Source organism: Mycteria americana (assembly GCF_035582795.1).
Source record: "Mycteria americana isolate JAX WOST 10 ecotype Jacksonville Zoo and Gardens chromosome Z unlocalized genomic scaffold, USCA_MyAme_1.0 Scaffold_18, whole genome shotgun sequence".
Taxonomy (NCBI): Eukaryota; Metazoa; Chordata; class Aves; order Ciconiiformes; family Ciconiidae; genus Mycteria; species Mycteria americana.
In genome coordinates, this window is record NW_027445436.1 from 1,092,305 (window position 1) to 1,101,129 (window position 8,825).

Consider the following 8,825-nt stretch of genomic DNA (forward strand, 5'->3'; position numbering starts at 1 on the left):
TCAGTGCAGGGATGTGGATGTGTCTTAGCTTTACGGTGACTGGAGCTTTAGTGAGTCCATTGGAGAGAGAGAGACCTGGGTCTCCTTCTGGGGCCCTCCTTGCTTTGATGAGCTCAGGGAGATATTTTACAAGGCACATTCAGGTTCCCTAAATGTCTGGGGTCATTGTGGGTGGCCAAGGAGATCCCCATTCCCCCTCTGGCCCTCAGCTGATGCTCAGGAAGGAGGTGGGTATTCTCAGAGATTTTCCATCAGGGCTTGCAAACCCTTGCACAGGTCTTGGACCACCTCTGGCACCTCCGTCATCACAAAGGATCTGTATGTGAGCACCTGAGTCCCTGCTCAATAAAGGTAAGGGGCTCAGAGCAGGGGCTCACGCGCTGCCAACTCTTTTGTGCACACCGGAACCGAGCCAGGAGAATTCCCAGCTCCTCTGGGTCTGTGAAGTCAGAGGGGAGCTGAATCCTGCTTCAGCCCGAGGGCTTCCTGGTCAGGATGAGATGCCTGCATTGCCTCAGCTGAATCCCTGCCCTGCACAAGGGAAGCCAACCCCCTCCCTGTCCCTGTCTGTGTGTTCTTTTTGTTATGGGACAAGAATACCGGTGTCCAGAGGGGAACACTGACACCTGTCATAGAGAACCACACTCTGCTAGGACAAACCACGCTGCTGGAATCAGTCTCTCTCCACTGTTGGTGATTACTTCAGGCGATGTTGCAGCATGTTCCCCAGGGCTGACCGCAGCCGCTCGCAGCCGCTCGCTCACTCCTCCCTGGTGGGATGGGGGAGAGAATCAGAAGGGTAAAAGTGAGAAAAGTCATGGGTTGAGATAAAGACAGTTCAATAGGTACAGCAAAAGCCGCACACGCAAGCAAAGCAAAACAAGGAATTCGTTCACTACTTCCCAATGGCAGGCAGATGTTCAGCCATCTCCAGGAAAGCAGGGCTCCATCACACGTAACGGTTACTTGGGAAGACAAATGCCCTAACTCCAAAAGTCCCCCCCTTTCTGCTTCTTCCCCCAGGTTTTGCTGTTGAGCATGACGTCATATGGTATGGAATATTCCTCAACAAGGGAGGGAGAGTTATTACACTCACTAAAAGCACAGCTGGGCTGAACTAAGTCAATACTTACCGAGCCACCTCTCTTCGTCCCACACAAAGCTATACGGGCCACGTGTTCCTCTGAAAGTAACCTGCTCAGGCATCAGCTTTTCTTATCGCGTCCCGTCGCGGTGTCACCTTTAAAAAGCACCGACAAAACATCAGTTGTGGTGTCAGCTCGGTGGGTTTCCGTGCCCGGGGGCAATTCGGGCAACTCATCAGCAGTAAGTGCCTCTTTGGACACAGACCTTTCTCCGCCCACCCCGACCGCGGGCACATTTCCTGCCACACTTCCTGGCCTGGCAAAACCCTCTCTGGGGAAACCTCCCAACGAGGCCGAGGTGAACCACCAGCTCGCTGCTGACCGCCCCGACCAGCAGAAGACCTAGACCCCGCTGAGGGGGCCCAATGCAGGCCCCGAGGCCTCCCCGGGGGCAGGCAGCCACCCAGGGCCACTACAGTGGGGTCCTGCCAGGACCTGGATGAGCAGAGCCATCCTGTGGATGAGCAGAGCCAGACCATCTTCGCCTTTGAATGGGAGAATCCAACTACAGGATGAAAGACTCAACTCTGCTGGACTGTCCTTCCACAAGGATTCAAGAACAGCCCTACCTTGTTTGGTAAGGTACTAGCCAAAGAATTGGAACTATGGCAAAATGATCATGATGCTGTAACATTGTTGCAATATGTTGATGATTTGCTAATTGGTTCTGACAGTTATGAGGTATGTCTGGAGGCCACCATCAGTTTGCTTAACTTTTTGGGCTTGGCAGGGCATTGGGTTTCTAAAGAAAAAGGCTCAGATTTGGAAATAAAAGGTCCAATATATGGGGTTTGAAATCACCAAAGGACAGAGAGAATTAAGTACTGAGAGAAAAGAGGCAATTTGTAGAATTGCTGCAGCTACATCAAAGAAGCATTTAAGAGGATTTCTGGGAGTGGCTGGATGGTGTCACTTATGCATTCCCAATTTTGGATTAATTGCCAAACCATTGCATGCTGCTGTGAAAGGACCTGAGGGGGTTCTGGAATGGACACCTGAATGTAGGAAGAGTTTTGACAAAATAAAAAGGAAACTCATGCAGGCTTCTGCTTTGGGACTCCTGAATTTGAGGAAGCCTTTCCAATTATATGTACATGAACGCCAGCAAGTGGCATGAGGAGTTTTGACACAAGAACTGGGGAGCTGGAAAAGACCGGTGGGATATTTTTCAAAGCACTGAGATGAGGTCAGTAAAGGCCAGCCTGCTTGTTTGAGGGCAGTAGTGGCGACTGCGGCTTTGATTGAAAGTCTCGGAAATTGATGTTAACCCCGCCGATCGCTGTGCTTGTACCTCGGGCTGTGTCTTCTCCCACGCCCTCCTGCATCACATGCCCCGCGGCACAGGGTCCCGTGGGGAGGGGGGAGAGGAGGCGGTGGCCTGGCACCACGTGGTCCCCCCTCACGTGCATAACATGGCGTGCGAGCTGCAGCACCGCCATGCGGACGCCGGGCGGCGTGCCACCACGCATGTGCTGTCGAGGCGCAGCCGCATGGCTGGTCAGAGAGCGACCGCAGCGGGAAGCCCCCAGAAACCCACATGGAACCGGCAACAAAACTACACCTCGTGCCGCGCTGCGGGGGCTGCAGCGGCAGCACGGACTATGCCGCGCCCCATGCGCCCAGGAGCAATGCGGCCGCCCGGCAGCCCAGTCCGCAAAAACTACAGCTCCCGGCATGCATTGGCAAACACAGCATGGCCACCCGGCAGCCGAGGGCCAGAAGACTATGGCTCCTGGCAAGCTCCGGGGAACCAACATGGCTGGCCGGCAGCCCCGTGCCCCAGCACTACAGCTCCCGGCACGCCGCGACAGGCCGCCTTCCCTGCTCTCTGACCCCGTGGGGACACCGTTCCCCACCGCTCCCCCCCCCCCCCCCGAGCCAATGCACCTGGAATCCCTGCCAAGCCCCCCCAGCCCTGCTCCGTCTCCAGGCAGCCCCCGCCACCCGGCTCCAACACGGCGCGGCCCCCCCACACCCCTGCCAGCCCTTGCCGCTGGCACAGCACTCTTTCGCCCCCCCACCGCCGCCACTCCGTGCATCCGACACGGACCCTGCCGGCCTGGCCGCCCCCCCGCAGGCACCGCTGCCCTCCTCGGGGCTTTCCCCGGGACCTGCTCACCTTCTCCCTCAGTGCAGCCGCAGCCCGGCGACGCTCGGCAGCCGCTCCGCCCCTCCTTTCCCTCGCACCAGCCCCTCCGTGGCCACCCGGGCAGGGCAGCACCAGCCTCTCCACCGGCAGCCATCCCGTGACAGGGATGGGCTGTCACCATCAGCCTCGCCGCTTGCCCCTGGGGCTCCTTCAGCCCCAGCCCACAGCGGGAGGCCAGCAGGAACAGGGGCCATCGCCCGACCCCCGCAGTGCGTCACCTCCTCCCCTGGGCTCCCTCACAGCCCCTGGCCCGGGGCAAAGGGAGCGCAAACACAGCAGGGAGGGCAAAGGAGACAGACGGCAAGTGTTCATTCAGTCACGCACGTAACAAGTCCCCGGAGCGAGTCTGCTCTGGGGCTTGGGGGCCCTGACACTGCCCCTGCTCCTGGGGCACCTCGGCAGTTGTTCCCGCAGCCACGCTTGTCAGTTCGGCAGGGAACGGATGGTCGGTCAGCTGGCTGCTGGAGCGATGGGGTGCTGGGCAGAGGTGGAGGCCCCCAAAAACGAGGAGCAGGGCGCAGGAGGCTAGACAAGAGGAGAAAAGTGGCAGCTGGCTGGACAGTGGGGTGTAGCGAGAAAGCATGAGACAGGGAACAGGACAGTGAGAGAAGGACCGGGACAGGGAGCCCAATAGAGGTGGAGAAAGACGCAGCAGGGAGAGACGAAGAGAGGTAACAGAAAGAGGGAGAGGGAGCAGGATGGAGATGCAGGAAAAACCTGGGATGGACAGCACGACGGGAGGAAAGAGGGAGGACAGAGAGGGAGGAAAGAAGAATAGAGGCAGGAAGATGGACCAAGAGAGATGGGGAAAGACAAAAAAGCAACAAGAACAGGTCAGAGAGGGAGGAATGAAACAACAGGGACAGGGAGCCAGAACAGCGAACACTGGAGGGAAGGGGCGGCAGGGAGAACACCACCAAACAACCCCCATAGCTACCCGCTGCAGGGCAGAGAGGGAAGAATTAAGAAATAGGGACAGGGAGATGGAAAAGAGAGCTGGAGAGCAAAAAGCATAGCAATGCATACAGAAAGAAGAGGGGGGGAATTCTAAAATAGTGTCATTGGGGAGCCAGAGACAGTGAGATGGAGAAAGCACAAAAGCAACAGGCTACAGGGCGGGGAGGGAGGAATGAAAAAACCAGGGAGGGGGAGCCAGGCAGAGAGGCAAAAATGAAATGGGGAAAAGCAACGAGCCACAGGGCAGAGAGGGAGGAATTGATAAATAGGGACAGGGGACCAGACAGAACACGGTGTAGAATGGAAAAAAATAGCAGTGGGCTACAGGGAAGAGGGAGGAATTAAAGAACAGGGAGTGGGAGCTGGACAGAGAGACATGGAGAAAGGGGGGGCAAAAAACAGTGATGGGCTACAAGATGGATAGGGAGGAAATAAAAATTGGTGGCAGGGAGCTGGGCAGAGAGCGATGGAGAAAGGAAGAAAAAAAAAAAACAAAAAACCTGCAACAGGCTACAGGGCAGAGAGGGAGCGATGAAAGACTCAGGACAGGGAGTGGGCCAGAGAACGGAAAGATAGTGACAGGCCACAGGGCACAGAGGGAAGAATTAAGAAATAGGGACAGGGAGCTGGACAGAGAGAGATGAGGAAAGACAGATAATAGCATTGTGCTACAGGGCCGAGAGGGAGAAACTGAGAAATAGGGACCAAGAGCTGAAAAAAGGAGAGACAGAGAAAGGACAAATCGCAATAGGCCACAGGGCAGAGAGGGAGGAATTAAAAAAACGGGACTGGGAGCAATCTACAGAGAAGATGTCGGGGAACGAAAATTTAAAGAGCGACGCATACAGGGCAGAGAGGGAGGAATTTAAAAAAATAGGTAGGGACAGGGAGCTGGAGAGAGAGACTGAGAAGGGGAAAAGTCATGACGGGCTTCCAGAGACAGAGGGAGGCATTAAAAATTAGAGACGGGGAGTTGGGTAGAGAGAGAGGAAGAAAGAAAAAACACTGCGGCAGGCTATTGGGCAGAGAAGGAGAGCTTAAAAATGAGGACAGAGAGGGAGGGAGAAAGGAAAGAAGCAACGGGTGATGTGGCAGAGAGGGAGGAATGAAGAAAGAGGGACAAGGAGCCAGGCAAAGCGAGACAGGTAAAGAAACATATAGCGATGGGCTACAGGGCAGAGAGGGAAGACTTAGAAAAACAGGGACAGGGAATAAGACAGAGTGAGATGGAGACAGGAAAAATACCAACGGGCAACAGGACAAAGAGGGAGGAATTCAAAATGAGAGACAGGGAGCAGGATAAAGAGAGACAGAGAAAGAAATAGACTTGCGATGTGCTACAGGGCCGAGAAGGAAGACCTTGACCAGCAGGGACAGGGAGGCAGACAGAGAGAGACAGAGACAGCAAAAATACCAACAGGCCAGAGAGAGGGAGGACCTAAAAGATGGGGGCAGAGTGCTGCTCAGAGCGAGATGGAGAAAGGAGGTACGGGGAGCAAAAAACTCTCGCAGCAGCATGGGAAGGAGACGGGGCCAGGGGAGGGGCAGGGAGGCACTGGGACACAGAAGAGGGGTGACAGACCACTGAGGGCCCTGGACTCACTGCAGCTCTTGCTCTCGGCGCTGCCGGGAGAATTTGCCAGTTCAGACGCTTCTTTCTCCTTCCCTCCTGCCTTCCTCTTTTCTGTAACTCCAGTCACTTGGCTGTCCTCCACCTAAGAAAATACGTGGGTGTCTTACAGCTCTTATGAGACGAGGCTTCCCAGACACATAGCCTCGCTCACTCGTGCACTACGCAGCCATACCATGCCTTTGGGTATGCATACAGACCCTGCGGTGCACGCTGGCGGTCTGGCCTGCTGCGGACTACGAGGAGGGATCCTTCCTCACCCGGAGAGGCAGGCTCTCTCTTGCCTGCAGTGGGAGGCAGCTGCCGGCCAGCCGGCCTTCGATTTCTTCTACTTTACCCTTCTCTGGCCTCTCCGGCTTCAGCCGTGGCAGCTCCTGTCCACAGCCAGTAAGCGCTCCGCCCGTCCCTTTTTGCCCCCACGCCACAAGGAGAGTGAGGCCAGGCAGAGACAACCCATGCAAGCCTGAGGCGGGTGCAGTCAATTGCATCCCCAGGGGAGGAACGGACAACCGTGTCCTCAGCGTGGCCTCTGGGGGAGGGAGAAGGTGTTCCTCAGGTTTCCTATGTGATTGAGGAACCTCAGTCTAAAAATGTGGACTGGAATGATATCCGTGTGTGTGTGTATATATATATATATATCTCAAAAGACAGGGAAAGTGGTGGAGATTAATTGGAATGTACTGGAAAGAGTAGGACCTGGGCATGACGTAGATGGTATAGAATAAGGGGTGGATACTGTCCTGGTTTTGGCTGGGATAGAGTTAATTTTCTTCCTAGTAGCTGGTATAGTGATGTGTTTTGGATTTAGGATGGGAATAATGTTGATAACACACTGATGTTTTAGTTGTTGCTGAGCAGCGCTTACACCCAAGTCAAGGACTTTTCAGCTTCTCATGCTCTACCGACTGAGAAGGCTGGAGGTGCAGAAGAAGCTGGGAGGGGTCAGCCAGGACAGCTGACCCAAACTGGCCAAAGGGATATTCCATACCATATGGTGTCATGCTCAGTATATAAACTGAGGGGAGTTGACCAGGGGGGAGCAATCCCTGCTCAGGGACTGGCTGGGCATCGGTCAGCAGGTGGTGAGCAATTGCTTTGTGCATCACTTGTTTTGTACATTATTTTATCATTATTATTATTATTGTTGTTGTTGTTGTTGTTGCTGTTCTTGTTGTAGTTGTTGTTATTATTATTATCCCTTCCTCTGCTGTCCTATTAAACTGTCTTTATCTCAACCCGTGGGTTTTAGTTGGGTTTTTTTTCCCCCAATTCTCTCCCCCATCCCACCAGGGCCAGGGGGGAGGGCGAGCAAGCAGCTGTGTGGTGCTTAGTTGCTGACTGAGTTTAAACCACAACACTATCATATTGTTATCATTACCATTTTCTGGTAATCTGTGGTTATTTTGTTCCTACACAAATGTTTAGATTCAACTCACTTCTACTGAGAAATGAATCTGCTCTGCATCCTGGAGCCTGTATAAAGGTATGTTTAACACTGGGTCAGAGCTGCCTCTCTCATAGGGTGTCTCTAATAAAATGGGATCGCCCCAGGGCACTGCCAGAAGGTTGGGGTCTTCTTCCAAAGTTGGTGCCAGGAATAGGCATGGGCAACTTCTCCCCAAAAGGGCCTGTTGCTCCATGGATTCAGGAGGCAAGAGCTCAATGCCATGTTATGGCCTGTTAGAGGGCTGGATTTAAGACTAACCCATCGTTGTCTAGTGACTGGAGATGGTGAATGGCCACTGAATTGCACTGCAATGGCTGTCGCACACATGACATGCAGATGATGTCCTTAAGGAGGGGAGTCTGGAGCTGCCTGAAGAGCACGGGGTGTCTCCATGGACAGCATGTGCCTGGGGCGGGCAGTGACTGGAGCCCCGCAAAGTAAGAGATCGCCCAAGGTGGAGTCACTCCAAGGGAAAGCGCTAAATCTTGTCTTCCTTGTCTTCAGGAAAACAAGGACTCTGCAATCCCAGAGGAGGCCATGGGGACCCAGCAGGCACAAGAAAGGGAGGCTGAAGAGTGAGTGGTGGCCTAACATGAAGAAGGATGTAGATTGCTGGTGTAAGAACCGTCTTTCTTATGCCATGACCAACGCACATTACACTGGAGTCAAAGCCCCAGTCCAGCACCAACGTATTGAAGGCCCATGGACACAACCGCAGATTGACTTCGAAGGACCTCTGCCAGTGACAGCTTGAAACACCAAATGCATCGTGGTAGGAGTAGATCCTTTTAGTAAACGGTCATAAGCCCTCCATTGCAAAACCAACACAGTGGCCACCACTGCAAATCTGCTGTTTAACAACATCTTTTCTCAGTGGGGTCAGCTCCACAGCGTCCAATCAGTAGTGTCCGATCTCAGCACCCCATATTGTTGCATGAGCACAACGTAACATGTCCCACCCTGGCTCTGTCATCCCATGGCACAGGGAAGAGGGAGATGCCAGTAAAGGGGGTGCGTTTGGCTGTTGAATGTAGGGTCCAATGTGGGGTGATGCAGGTGAAAGAGACCCACCTGGGTGCTGATTCTGGAGGCACCCCTGTTACAGCCTCCGGTGCCAGGCAGGAGGTCAGGCAGGGCTCATGGCCACTCTGCCCAGGACTAGCCCCGAGCTTGGTGAAAAATCTTTTCCTTATCTCAGGATTGAACATCTCCTGTTTCACCCAACAGCTGTTGTCTTTCATCCTCCCACCATGCACCATGGTGGAGAACCTGGCTCTGTATTGTCCATAACCTCCTTGTAGGTGCTGGTAGGCTGCGATGAGGTCCCCCTCAGGCTTCTCTTCTCCAGGTTGAACAAACTCAGCTCCTTCAGCCTCTGCTCAAAGGCAAAGTGCTCTAGCCCCTGACCATCTCAGGGGCCCTTTGCTAAAGCTCCTCCAGTTTGCCAACATGTTACCTGTATTGGGGGTCCCAAAACTGGATGCAGTATTCTGGATA